The sequence below is a fragment of the Petaurus breviceps genome, unplaced genomic scaffold (assembly GCF_028583685.1).
Source record: "Petaurus breviceps papuanus isolate PSGF00001 unplaced genomic scaffold, PetGlider_PUasm1.0 90881, whole genome shotgun sequence".
Lineage (NCBI taxonomy): Eukaryota > Metazoa > Chordata > Mammalia > Diprotodontia > Petauridae > Petaurus > Petaurus breviceps.
In genome coordinates this window covers 18,852,540-18,867,372 of record NW_027187369.1, presented here as the reverse complement: position 1 = coordinate 18,867,372, position 14,833 = coordinate 18,852,540, and the positions used below count along the sequence as shown (strand labels likewise).

At 38.0% G+C, this 14,833-nt stretch overlaps 1 pseudogene; it reads right to left on the bottom strand.

Annotated features, from left to right (window-relative positions):
- The window catches only part of LOC138150585 (ubiquitin-associated protein 1-like), a 42,970-nt pseudogene that overhangs the window by 15,850 nt on the left and 12,287 nt on the right, over positions 1–14,833 (bottom strand).

Here is a 14,833-nt window from a genome sequence, read left to right as displayed (position 1 = left end):
TTCTTTGGATTAGTCGAGTTCAAAGGCTTCTTCCAACTCAGACATTTTTTAATTCCTCTTTTACATAAAATGGGGGTTACCTGCATAGCTTGTTAACATTCTGATACATTAAGAATGTTCATTATTTTAAAATGAACACAGATAGGTAATAAGAGAAACATAATTTAGACAAATCAATCACAGTTATGGTACTCTATTTTGTAAATAGCCAAAGGTTGTAGATGGAATAAACAAATCTCATTCCAGGTCCTCTATTTCTCTTGAGCCTCTGCAAGTGTGAGGGTCAGTGACAGCATCTCTGCTCTCCTCTTACCTTTGTTTCTGGGGCCTTCATGCATAGCTGTTTTTAAAGGCGGAAAACCTCTCATTCCCAACTCATCTGCCCCTGGGGGTTGTCCCAGGGAAGCTCTCTCTTGCTCAGCAACAAACAATCAAGCATTTTAGGCTGTCCTATTTGGACCAAATCTGAAGCCAAGCAAGGGTGATCCTTTGGAAGAAAATGTTTATGGAGCCAGAGCAGGTCAGACTGGGAAGCAAAAGTCTTATTTTTTTACAGAAGAATTGCTGCTATATATCTTGCTTCCTTGTCAGGAAAAACTGAATTATCTAAAGCACCAATTAAATTAAAGCCCGACTTAAGTGGTAATTCCTCCAGGAAATGTTTCCCAATCCCCCCACTTGGTAATGAACTTGGACCTCATTGAGAATTTTGTTTTGTACTTCTTTAATGGACATATCACATATTATTTGGTATCAAGGTTATTGTGTTGTCCCATTAAACTTTAAGTTTCATGAGGGCAGGAGTTGTATCTTTTCATCTAAACTTTGCATCTTCTTCAGTGCATAGCACAGTGCTTGGCACACAATAAATCACTTGGATTGAAACCTTCCCAAACCCCATCTCCAAAGAACCCTAGGAAGTAAGGATTGTTCCTAGAGGTATTATGATCCCCACTTTACAGATGAGGAAACTGAGGCAAGAATAGTTAAGTGACTTAACATGTGGTCACATAGTGACTATCAGAGATGAAATTTGAATCCAAATCTTGACTGAAAGAGTAATGCTATTTATGAGTGGGAAGGGGCATAAGATATAAGATGATTGAAAATGTAGGTGGAAAGGGAAGGTTTATAAAATATATGCTTTGGATGTCAAGGAGAGGATTTTCTATTTGATTCTGGAGGTGATAGGGAACTAGTCAAGTTTATTGAGTTGGGGTTGAGGGTAACATAGTCAAACCTTTACTTTAGGAGGATCAGTCTGAAAACTGAGTAGAGGACACCCTGGAATGAGGAGAGACTTGAAGCAGGCGGACCAATCATGGGGCTATTGCAGTAATCCAGGGGCAAGGAGATGAGGGCCTGGACTAGGGTGGTGGCAGTGTCACAGGTCACACCTAAAACCAAATAAAATAAATATTAAAGAATTATAAACTTATACTTAATAATTCCAGATAAGGCCAGTAGGATATAAAAGGTCACCATATGGGAAATAATCTTCCACTCATCTACAGAGGGAAAAAAAAATGAATCATAGTTTACACATGACTATTGCTTTATGTTTACAAGGCACTTTCAAATCCATTATCTCTGATGATCCCTGACCATTCATGTGTTGCTGTCCTCATTTTCAGATAAGGAAACTGAGTCTCAGAGGTGAATTGACTTAGCCAGTGCACATAGCTAACAAGTTTCAGGGTCAGTAGTGAAATCCAGGCCATAAAGCAAATAGCAGTAGAGCTGACAGTTAGTTACCTGCCATTTTTCAACTTATCTTCCATCTTTTTACTCTTTTTTTAAGGGTTTTTTTGGTCTGGCCTTATCATTCACTGGTGTGAGATGCTTTTTTATGTATATACTCCATGAAGCCACATGCATGGGGAGATAGATGGAGGGCAGCAAGATCCCTGTACATTATAATCTCAGGGAGAGCTGTCCGGGGTACTGAGAAGTTAAGTGCTCATGATTATATAGCAAATATGTGTCAAAGGTGAGACTTGAATCCAAGTCTCCCTGACTCTAAGGCTTGCCTTCTTTCCATGATGCCTCATTGCCATTTATTCTACCTTAGACTTCTCAAAATATATCAAACTTTCTTTAATGAAAATTCCCCTGGCAACACTCTGTGGATGTTGCTCATTAAAGATGTTCCTGAAAGAATGAGAGGGTTGAAATGATGTCCTGCATGTTCTTCCTTCCTGTCACACACAGTGCCAAGAGCCTTTAGGAGTTGACTTAAGGGATATGTGTTACATAGCAATTGATAGTTCTAAAATGACAGCAATTATGCAATTATGTGGGGGAATATGATTTTAAAAAAGATAAACCTACCAGAGAAAAACACAAGAGTTTTTGTCAGTGGTTACAGACATTAGTTGCATGCTTTTCCTCTTTCAACCTCTACCATGTTATTGAAGATTGAATCAGGAAGCAACCCAATAGGGGACTCAGAGTCTTAGTGCCAGGGTCTTTTTTGTTCTCTGTGTGTGTGTGTTTTCCCAAACATACTGGTTTCTTTAAAGAATGAGAGATAAAAGGAAGCTTCCTTTCTTCCAGAGAGAACACACCTGGCTTCTCCTGCTTAATTCAAGAACATGGGCTTCAAAATGCCCTCAATAAAGTATTCTGGGGAGATGGAGATCAACAACCCCAGAGATGGGCTTTGTCAAACATTGGCACCTCTTATTCTTCTAATAAATCACATGGAAACATGTTTCAAAGCTAGAGAAAAAAATGAAATTGACCTTTCTAGAATAATTTTTAAGGTATATTGCCTTTATATTTCATTTACTTCCATCTTTTTTAAAGTCAGTAATAAGATTTCATTGGCAAATTGATGAGGAAAAGAATCAAATGTTATTTTCTAAAACCAATAAAAGAGGTAGGTTAGCTTTTAAAAAATATACTTATGGTAAACATCCCTCCTCTTTTGGTTCTGGGGGAAAATGGGGCTCTTTTTCTTTATCCCTCTTTAGGGATTATTAGAACACAGAACATAGTCATTAACAGGAAGGTTTAAAACAGGACAGTTTGGTATGTTGTTATTCCAATTTGCACACAGAAATATGCATTCAATAGTGACTTAAGGCCTACCTAAATGCAACTCTGGAGCTTTGCTTTTTTCCCCCACATTTTACTGTATGTTGAGGGCTAGGCTGAGGTAAGCAAAAGGCATAGAATATAGTCAAAGTCTGTCGGTCAGAAGCATATACCTTCCTTAGGAGATAGAAGTCAGATTAGTGTAACCCACATGCTCTGGACTCACACAAATTAGGTTCCAATCCTGTGGGCTTAACCCCAGAATAATATAATTATGACTTTTTGGTTCATTGTCCCATCTGGAGTTCTCCCAGGAAGTCCATTGTATTCAATTTAAGTATATCTTGTGCCTATATTTCCTCAAAGGTAGGTAAGAGAGTACCCAAGTCATGGCAAAGATATTCTGTGTACAGTATGAAGAGTGGGTATTTACTTCACCCACCACAGAAATTATATAAAAGGCAAACAACTCACAGGTGAATAGATCCTGAATCACAAAGCACTTGGGTAATCAATTAGAGGTTACTCAAGTAAACTTATAATGTAAATTTGCTTGAGGGACAGGGCAGTCAATTACTTTGGAGCAAACAATTTTCCTTCATATTGGACCAGCAGTCCACAGTAATGGCACAGCATACAATGTCTACGTATCTTGTCTCTAATGGCATGGCTTTAGGGTTTCAGATGTCAGGCAATCCCCTGACGATGGACCTCTTTCTGCTCCAGAACACATGCTACTGAGGGAAGTAGCATGCTCCTTTGTGGAGGTTGATCACTCAGGATCTCTCTCTCTCTCTCTCTCTCTCTCTCTCTCTCTCTCTCATTTGGGATTACCTATGAGGAAATAGCCAAGACTTAGAAAGTCCATTCTCAGGAGTTCTACTTTCTCATTTGGCCTTGAAAAGGGAATAAAAAGGTAGAAGACATTCAGGAACAAAAAGTGTAGGAACTCCCCTACCTCAGGTTCATTGTGAGTTTCTCCTACAATTTGTCATATTTTTTTCCTTTCTTGAGGGAGAAGAGAAATCCCCCTCCTCATCTGTTGCATAGTAGTTTGGGAGTCCAAAGAAGAAAAAGGTAATTTTAAAGTGTACTAGTCTGGTTTTTAACTTCCTTTTGTGGATCATGGGGAAAAGGCATCTCTTCCAATACCTGTCCCAACTTTGACTCTGTTTCAACTCTTACACATTCCAGATATTGTCCTGTATTCTGCTTGTTGCTTCCTGAATCATCACTAATGAAACTCTGCTGTCTACTTATACCAAACAAGTATCATCTTTTGGATGACCTACCATTTTGATTCTTCAGAGATTGTTGCGATCCATGTTTGGCATCCATAGATCCTCACTGGGAAAGTCATAACTTTGATCTCTCCATGGATCTGTGATCTCATCAACGTGATTACCCCATGTGGTGATTAAGGCAACCCACTCATGTCTTCTTATCTTCCGCAACAGTTGTCTATATACATGTAAATCTTTCCCAGAGTATCTACCCCCAATATGCTAGGGAAATTCTACTGACTTTCTTGGTATAGTGTAGATGCCGGTGGAGCATGCCATTTGTCATTTTGCATTGGGATGGAAGGGAGAAGTACACATACATAGATGTTTGACAGTGAAAGGTAGTTATAAAGAGAAAAAGACAGGCATGGACATGCTGGAGTTTCTCCTCTAAACCCGATGTCTTTCAAGGTGTAGAGGTAATAGTAAATTTCTTGCAATAGCCAGCCACACTCAGATACATTATTATTTGTAACTTGAATGATGCCAAAGGAACAAATGAAATCAGTGCAGCACCTGAGAACTTGCCAGCCAGTGGCGAATACATCACCTGCCTGACCAACCTGGGTCTTTCAGAATCTAGCTTTTAGAAAACCTGTCAATTATCAGCACTTAGGCAAATTGAACCACTTTCCGTCCTTTTCTCACTGTCCTGAACTCCAGGATATAGACAGGAGAAAGACTCTGAGTTCTTCCATTTTTGGAGGGATTTCTTCTGAAGATACCAGATTGGCTGGCTGGAGCAAGACTGAAGAAAAGGGATGTGACTCCAACCTAAGAGGAGTTTCTACCTTGGGAGGGTCTGGATCCCATGACTGAATGGAATTGATATTTTGTGTTACATATGATCAATATTTCTGCTTTGAGAAAGTACTTACTAGCCTAATTAGCCCATATGTTTAAATACGACCTGAGAGAAGATCAATAAGTGAAGCAACATGAAGAGGGGTATAAAGGAGGGTACATAGCGAGTAGGTGGGGGCTGCTCCAGAGATTGAATGAATAATGTTGCTGTTCAGTTGTGTCTGACTCTTCATGAACCCATTTGAGGTTTTCTTGGCCAAGATACTGGAGTGGATTCTCATTTCTTTCTCCACCTCATTTTACAGATGAGGATACCAAGGCAAATAGGGTAAATGACTTGCCCAGGGTCACAGAGCTAGTAAGTGTATGAGGCTGGATTTGAACTCAGGAAGATGAGTCTTTCTTACTCCAGGCCTGATGCTCTATCCACTGTAGCACCACCTAGCTGTCCATAGAATGAATAATACTCCTGGTTAATATGAGGAAGAGAGATAAGTGGTCATGGCAGTCAAGCTACCAAAAGATGGAAAAGGTGTTGGGTTGAGTTACTGTGACTTACTGCTCATAGAGCTAAATAGAACAACTGCTATTAATGTAACTATGTTTCACTTTTGTATAAATGAGATGCTTTTGAACTTTCCTATTCCTTATTCCAGAGCCATGTTTTCCAGCATATTTTTTGCTCTTCTCCTATGCCTATCTTTTCAATGAAGCTACTCAGGATTAAAGTATAAGCTGATTTAATTAGGGAGGTTTTTTTAGCTCTTCATAGAATTCCTCTACCTTTTCATCCTCTGTAGCAGATGGTGGCACATAAGCTTTATGGTGGCCTTTTTGCAAATGCTTATCATGAGTAGTACAATAAGATATGATCAAATAAGAGATCACCTGGCAGAGTGGGTAGAGTGATGTACTTGAAATCAGAAAGATCTGTATTTAGTTCCTGATTCCAGTATTTCCTACCTAAATGGCCCTGGGAAATTCATTTAACCTCTCTGAGCCTCACTTTCCTCATCTACAAAATGGGGACAAAAATAGCTTCTACCTCACAACATTGTTATGAAGATCAAATGAGGTAGCATAGGAAAAGGTATTTTGCAAACCTAAGGTGACATATAAATGTTCACTATGATGCTGATGTAATCCAAATAAACTCCCTGACTTGGCCCTCCAAGGAAAATGTGTGAGCCAACTTTCTATTTAATTGCAACTTCTTTTTCTCTTTGGGTTTTATTCCTCCCCCTCCCTCTTCTCCTCCCCTTCCCCCTACTCCTCTTCATCTTAGCTAGCATTTATACAGCCATTTAGGGATTGCAAAGTGCTACACATATATGAACTTATTTGATAGAGCTGATAGAGCGCTGGGCCTGGAATTCAAGAAGTTCTAAAGTGAAATCCAATCTGAGACACTGACTGTGTGACCTTGGGCAAATCACTTAACATCATTTGCCTCAGTTTCCTCAGCCATGAAATAAAGATAATAATAGCATCTAAGGATAATAATAGCATCTATCTCCAAGGGTTTTTGTGAGGATAAAATTAGAGAATATTTGAAAAGCAATTAGTACAGTTCCTGGCACATAGAAGGTACTATCTAAGTGCTAGTCATAATAATAAATATAATTAATAAATAATAATTAATCACTATGTTAGTTATATTTTTATCATGATGATTACCATTATACCCATTTTAAAGATGAGGAAACTGAGCCTGAGAGGTTAAGTGACTTGCCGACAGTAATATAACTAAGTAACTAACCAAGCCTGAATTTGAACTTAAGCCTTTGTGACTCTGAGTCCAGTACTATTGACATTAAAACACTTAAACATCATCTATAAGAATATCAACATATATAGAATTCCTACCATAGTATTCGATATCAGTAATTTGTCCATTTCTAAGTTACTGAATGAGGATTTTACTAATGGAGTCCTAACTGAAAGATTTAAGTTTATAGATGGTCTAAAATTGAATGTTTCTTTGCTGCTACTCCCTGTAGCTTTTCTACCAGTGCTCTGCAACCCTAGCTCTAGAAGCAGAGAAGGGTCACATAGGACAGTGGGCTATTGCATATTTTTCATTGTTTCCCAGAAAGTCTTCATCTCCAAGGGGCAGCCAATGGGTCACAAGCCCCCTCTGAATGTAGTTAGGCTAGCATTCAGAAAACAGATCTAAGTTTGTTGCTGGGGTAGTATTTGAAGACTTTCAAGAATAATCGAACTAGTCAGAGTTTAGTTTAGGCTCCACAAGCATCACAATGAAGGATTGGATTGAAACTTTGTGGTCAAGGGCGATGTTAAAAAAGATGAGCTTTTTATGGAAGAAAGCAAGCCAGGCAAGTAAAGGGAAGGACAGAGCCATTTATTACATGGCTCCTATGTGCCAGGTACTATGAAAAATACTTTGTAAATATTATCTCATTTGATCTACACAGTGACTGAGGCACTATTACTGTCTCTATTTTATAATCGAAGAACTGAGATGGGCAGAGGTAAAGTGACTTGCTCAGGGTCACAAAGTGTCTGAAGCTGAATTTTGATTCATGTCTTCCTGCTTCTAGGACAAGTGCTTTTTCCACTCTGCCACCTAGCTGGGATCACGGACAGCAGTGCACAATTTCCCAAGTGTGATATAAGTTGCTCTGTTCCTATCCAGTGTTCACAACAGCTCACTGTTTGTCCAAGGACTCTGTGTTGTTGTTCAGTCATTTTTCAGTCTGGTCTGACCCTTAGGGACCCTATTTGGGGATTTTTTGGCAAAGATATTAGAGTGGTTTGCCATTTCCTTCTCCAGCTCATTTTACAGGTGAGAAGACATAAGCAAACAGGGTGAAGTGACTTGCCCAGGGTCACACAGGTAGCAAGTATCTGAAGCCAGATTTGAATTCATGAAGATGAATCTTTCTTTTTCCCTTTTTTTGAAGGGGAGAAGTCAGGGAAATTGGGGTTAAGTGACTTGCCAAAGGTCACGCAGCTAGTAAGTGCTAAGTGTCTGAGGCTGGATTTGAACTCGGGTCCTCCTGACTCCAGGGCCAGTGCTCTATTCACTACGCCACCTAGCCACCCCAGATGAGTCTTTCTGATTCCTAGCCCAGTGCTCTGTATCAATAGGTGGCCCATTCAACTGAGTAACTTGATCTGAGTAATATGTGTTCTTCACATCACCCCTTTTCCCTATACTGATTTCTAGACCAGTCTTCTTTGATTAGTTTTGGGTCTCATTGAAGCGTCACTGTAGAGTACCAATGTTTAATGCAATAACTACAATGCCTTCTATTAACAGGCATCTGGAAAGTATCATTGCCCACAGGTAAGCACTCTTTCATGTGAGTTTGCACATGATATCATCCAGTAAAAACCATTGTTGGCAAACCCCCCTTTTTTACGTCATTTAATATTTCTAATCAAAGTATCACTGAAAAAAATCTGCTCCCAGAAGACAGAACTAGGAGCAATGAACAGAAACTTTAGAGGGCTGGATTTAGATTTTATGTCACGGAAATCTTCCTTCCATGTTGAGCTGCCCCTGAGGAGTATTCCTTCACTAGAGATCTTCAACCAAGGTTAAACTCTTGCATCTATCAGGGACTATTATATAATCACAAGATATGCATAGGAGAAATCTTGTTTGGAGAGCTTCTAAGGTTATGTTTTGCTTTGCAAACTTTTTTTTAAACCTGAAAAAAAATAAACATATCAGAAGAATCACCTACAAACACTACCTGCTCCTTTCTTACATTTTCTTCAAAGATACCCTCAATATATACAAAAACCACTCTCAGAAAGATATTATAGAGATAAAAAGGTAAATGCATGAGTTGGTAATTACTGATGCCTTCCTTCTCTTTTGTTCTTTTATTTCTTTATGATAAAAAAGCATTTTATTTTTTTTCCATTTTTAATCTCCCTCCTCACATAAACACTGAAAATTGTGTGGACTCTAGCACAGATTTCTTCAGTATTTATTTGGTCAGAAAAAGTCATACTTCATGGCTTCATTTTCTTAAGTATCATTGCGATTTTCCATAAGGTATGGTAGATACTTAAATCCTTCTGTCACTGGTTAATTTCTTTCAAAAAGGGGTGCTTGCTCTTGTGTATGTAAGGTGTTAAAGCTATGACACTTTCTGCCTCTCCAGTAGCTAGAGGAGAGGGAAACAGTGAAAGATAGTTGTAAAATACTAGGTCTCTTTGGGGATTCTTCCAAGTAAACCCTAAGTTCATAATTAATAGGAAACACTCTGTATTTTTTCATTTGGAGCAAAAACTTGATTTTTTCCCTTTTCTAATCCCCCAAATATCTAAACATTTTTATGATATAAAAAAACCTCTTTAAAAATACTGTCATTGAAGAACTGTATTTCTTCAAGTGCTACCATTTTCTCCCCCAAAAGAGAGACAAAGAAAAATTCAAAGGCTTCTTAAATATTAACAACAATGAAGAGAAAGTCAATTATGTTATCCAAAGTATATTTCAGCAAGACATTTGATAAGTATGACAAAATACCCTTAGTCTTAATGCAGCTAAACATTTCCACTATAAACACACTGCTTTCTATAGGAAACTGAGTTTTATTGGGTGGATAAATTTTTGCACATATTGATAATCTGGGGGTACAGTTAAAACAACATAATGGTCACCTGTTTAAACAGTATTTTGCAGATGCATATTGGTTATGGCTGGGCAAAAGGACATAAACACTGACTAGAATAATTGCAAATAAATACTAAAGTGATATAAATCATTTTCCTAAAGAGTCCGTTAGACAACAAACACTTGGCATACTTTTCAAAGATGGTAGTCAAAGATAACAATGGCAAAGAGTATTTGTAAGAGTTCATGGAGGATGACAAATCAATGACATCAACAATATTGATTTATAAAGCAAAAAGAAACAGTGAAGGTAAAACCTGTTTAAGTATAGCTTGAGTAGAGAGCCAACTAAGTCAAGTCACCCTAAGGGAACTTAGGAATGAAAATGAAAAAACACCAAATAAAGAAAAAGAGAAGAGATTTTCAAAGATTTTTCAACAAAATTTTTTTATACCACCAAAGAGAGTAATACCACTTTAACTCAAACATAACAGTCCTGGAAGTGATTATCAAAGAGGTAAAAATGACATTGAAGAGTACAAAGAGGAGAAAAGCAGCTGGATTTGACTAAGTATACTTAGAGGAAATCTATTCTGTAGGTGACACAATTGTGATTGCTTTGAAGGGTCCATTTACAAGGTACTTGAAGGAGGAAAAGGTACCAACAGCAGGAGAAAATATCAGACTTTGTTAAAACAAAATGGCAAATGAAGGAACACAAGTAACTACCAACTTATATATCTACTTTTATAGCTGTATACAATTTTTCTTAGAATTCATGGCATTCTGAATGCAGGCATTAATAGAGAACAGGAAGGATCTTGCTAGTGATTTTAAACAATAGACTTCTTTACCATCACACAACTGGCTGAAAGAAGTAGAGAATTTGAGATCATTGTGATTACTGTTTGTTGATTATAGAAAGATATAATTGATTCAATACAGCAAAATGCCAACCTAAAGGTTTTCTTCTAACAAGACGTCATCTGCTCATTCTAAAAAATTTTTCAAGATTCCTTGCAAGGTATCATGACAAAGATAAATTTATTTAACAAACTCTTTCTGGTAATAAATATTAGATGAGGCATCACAGAGTACAAGTTGGAGAAGGACTCTCTATTGATGTCAAGGAACTTCAGTTGCTCCTGTTGGCAAACAAAATCATGCTACTTGTGTCAAGGTTGGCAATACTGCATGGCTTCGAGAAAGAGATCTGTAATTTCTCCAAAGAGTTTGGCCTAACAATGCACATAGGAAAAACCAAGTTGATGACAAATGCATTCTGTCCAGAATATGACTTGCAACTAGATGAACAACCTATAGAGCTTTTTAGTCAGTAAATGTACCTTGAACAAGTCTGCAAATGGACAATGCATTAGTCCCAGAATTACAAATGAGAGGGATTGAATTCTCTTTGGAAAATTGCTTATTTCTGTTAATGACCCCAATCTTCTGTTAGAAATGAAGGCCTATATTTTTAATATTATTATTCTACCAATGTTTCTGTGTGGTTATGAGTCATAGGATAGTATAGTCTCTGAAGAATGCAAAATAAACACTACACAGAGGGGAATGAAGAGGTCCATGGTGAGTGCTAGAAGGGGGCAAAATAAAACAATTAATGAGCTTCAGTGGCAAAGAATGCCATCTGGGGAAAATATAACTGATACTGAAGATGGACAGAGTGGAAAAAATGAGAGATAAGAGATAGCCCAAGTGCTCCACTGGAGTGCTTGTGCTATCAGGAGGAAGGGAAGCCTCTTAGATGAGTGGGTTGACCCCTTCTTGTGAACTTACAGGAGGATATGGCAAGCAGTGACACAGAGTGGATAGATGGCTAGGCTATGATCTGTATCATAGGAAGAACCAAGCAAGTAGATGAGATCACAGATCCATTTCTTCAGTATTCATATGGCTCTGTGGAGTGTCTGAATATTATTAGTAATCCAAAAATAAAAATTATATTTGAGGGGCATCTAGGTGGCACAGTGAATAGAGCACTGGCCCTGGATTCAGGAAGACCTGAGTTCAAATCTGGCCTCAAACACATAACACTTACCAGCCGTGTGGCCTTGGGCAAGTCACTTAACCCCAATTGCCCTGCCTTCCCCCCTCCAAAAAAATATATTTGATAAATTTAGATCTTTGTCTTCTCCTTTTGGATGTCTATGATATGTGATTTCTTCAGGGTGGGGCCCCAACATTGACATACAGCCCAACTCTTTATACTTTAATAGGTTATGTTTCTAAGTCACTATAGCCAAAGAATTCAGTCCTGGACCAAACTGCTTATGAGCCTCTCAGGTCCCTCTAAGCTGGTCTGTCCAGGACTGGAAGGTCCTTTAACTTTATTGGGTCTGCTGGGGCTTATCTTCTGTTGGTAAAACATTTGAGAAAATAGGTCATGTTCACCTCAGGATGGAGCATCAAAGGAGAGATTTAGTGGAGGCAAAACATGTCAGTCATTCCTAAAAACTGTGAAGAAAAATTGATCTGAATTTATATAAAAACAATGTACTAGAAAAGCATGTCCATTTGCAACAAAAAAGAAATTCATGGTGTTGTGGAAAGAAGCTAGTTTTGGAGACAGTGAATGTTAAGTTTAAATCCTGACTGTGTTTCTTACTACCTAAGTCACCTTGGGGAAGTCCTTAAACTTCCGGGCCTTTGTTTCCTTGTCCGTAAAATGAGTGAATTGGATTGGATGACCTCGAAGATCCATTCCGGCTCTGAATTGATGATATGATTTCTCTAAATAGCCTTTCCAGAGGAAATACTCAGAGTGGTATTTTATAAATCATGTATTCCACTTATCTCAAGCAATACAATGTTCTAAGCAAGAGCTTGAGTGAAGAGTTTCTGATCATAATTAGAAATTAAACCTCTGAATTAGAGGAAAGAGAATGACCAGTCAGGGTTGATTATAATAGCAATTGTTTTATTTTCTTGGATGGATTTTCAGGAGGCTTGTTTCGACCCAATTGACATTAATTGATAAAAATGATGTCCCCTTGATCACCAATCCATGAGAGCAATTTTATGAATATTGATGATTAATTGTTCAATATGTTTGCTGCTAACTTGGTTTGATGTTACTTACTGAGAAAATTGCAAATGGAAAAGAATGAAATAGATGAGCTTAAATATTTCTGTTGCTCTAATTTTAGGATTCTTTGCAGTATTCTCTTTGAGTTAGTTCTGTTAGCCTGTAGTTCATCTTACATGATCTATGTTCATCGAATACCAAACTGGAAGTAATATAAATGCAAGTAGGAAACTAAGACATGATCCATGGATTTCCCTGTGGACCTAATCAATTCCAGAGTCTCCTACAGGATGACCAATGAAAGAGGGAAAAGAGATCTTTTGTTACTTGGACTTCTGCCTCTTGGGTCCTTATAATTGCTGTCTACACAACAGGCACTGTTTATTGTCTTTATAAGTGAAAATGAGACCAGAAACAAAGCTCTGTTATTTTACTAACCCCAAACCAGTCTCTGAGATACTGAAAATAGAAGGCAGTTTCTGATGAGCTCATCCAAACTTGAGCCTACGCAGTTCCTTTTCTGCACAGAGTGACTTGGCTAACATTCCAACCAAGGACCATAAACCAGCAGTGTGCATAGGCACTGAAGACTGAGATATTTTTAGATGGATAGGATGGGTTTAAGAGAACCAAACCATCTGTCTTTAAAAGAGATCCTTTTTTTCTAATCAGGAAAAGTGATTGGGCTTTTCAGAAACATCATAACATTTTAAGATGCATGGACAGGTTAACAATTATATATGCATATCAAGCATGCAAGAAAGTTATTAGATCTTCTTTTCTCCTAACATTCATTATTTTTGTGTCCTCAGGAAGGCTCACATGATATTTGCAATAATTTATGTATAAGTGCTATATGGAACTCATGTTTTGAGGGGAGGTCATGCTCAATTTGTATACCATGTTCCAGTGCCCCATGTGAATAAAATCAGTAAGTATGAGTTGGTAGTACCTGAAGTTGAAGAAGTGTCACATTTTGAGGAAGGATGAGCTAATATACTTTGGAGAAAGTTAAGAAGATGCCATTCTCAGAAACTGAGGCTTAGATCACTTGGAATGAAGGATCAATGACAGTGCCCATTTGCAATCCTCTGTGCCTGAATGTGTTTGTCCTTGAGTAAGAGATAAAGTGTGGGACAACCTCTGGAGAAGCAACCTTCTGCCCTCACATTTCTATACTCTCTGCTCTAAGGCATATTTGTGGGTGAGCTCAAGGCAGAATGTCCAAGCTCATTTCTGGTAATACTTGGAGTAACTAAAACTTTCACAGTCCTTCTGAGCCAGGAGATATGTAACTTTGGAAGTCCTTTCTAATGTGTCGCCTCCATTCTTTTGTAAGTGGCTCATGACTGCAGGAGGCAAACGCCAAACCACTCCCAAGTTCTCTGGGGCCATGAGGGAGTATCTCACAGCAGCCTATGTTAGTAACTTTCATGTAAGATCCCGGATGGGAACTGTAAATGACTTTGAAGACCTGAAATTAGTGGCACTGAAGTATTGTCATTGAAGACAACAGATATGTTGCTGGTTTCCTCTTATTAAGACTCTTTTTTGTTAACTGACAGCTAGAGTGCTATATCACACTGTCCAGCAAGGGACATTTTCCTAGTTTCTGAGTAGGACTTAAGCCAAAAAAGTGAGACACTCCTTTAAAAGGTCATCCATGATGCTAGTTCCAAATTATTAAAGAAAGAACATCTTTGTTTTCTGTTAACACAGACCTACCAAAATGGAAAATGACATCTGCAATCTTGGCAAAGTCATTTCACTTCTCTGATCCTCAGTTTCTTCATATGTAAAATGACAGGGTAAAAATAGGATAGTTCTCATTTATTTTTTAGCTCCAAATCTATGACCCTGTAATTTATTAAACAATAATTTATTAAATTGCTGCTGTTTGTTATATCTTTCTATGATACGGTCTTATAAAATGCCATTAGTCAATTAGGGATGGGTCTGTGTATGTAAGTCTGTACACACATGTGTTCATGTGTTTTAATGGTAACATACTGGGGGTGTCATTTTAATGAAAGTGACTGACATGTAAAAAAATACCTTAACATGACT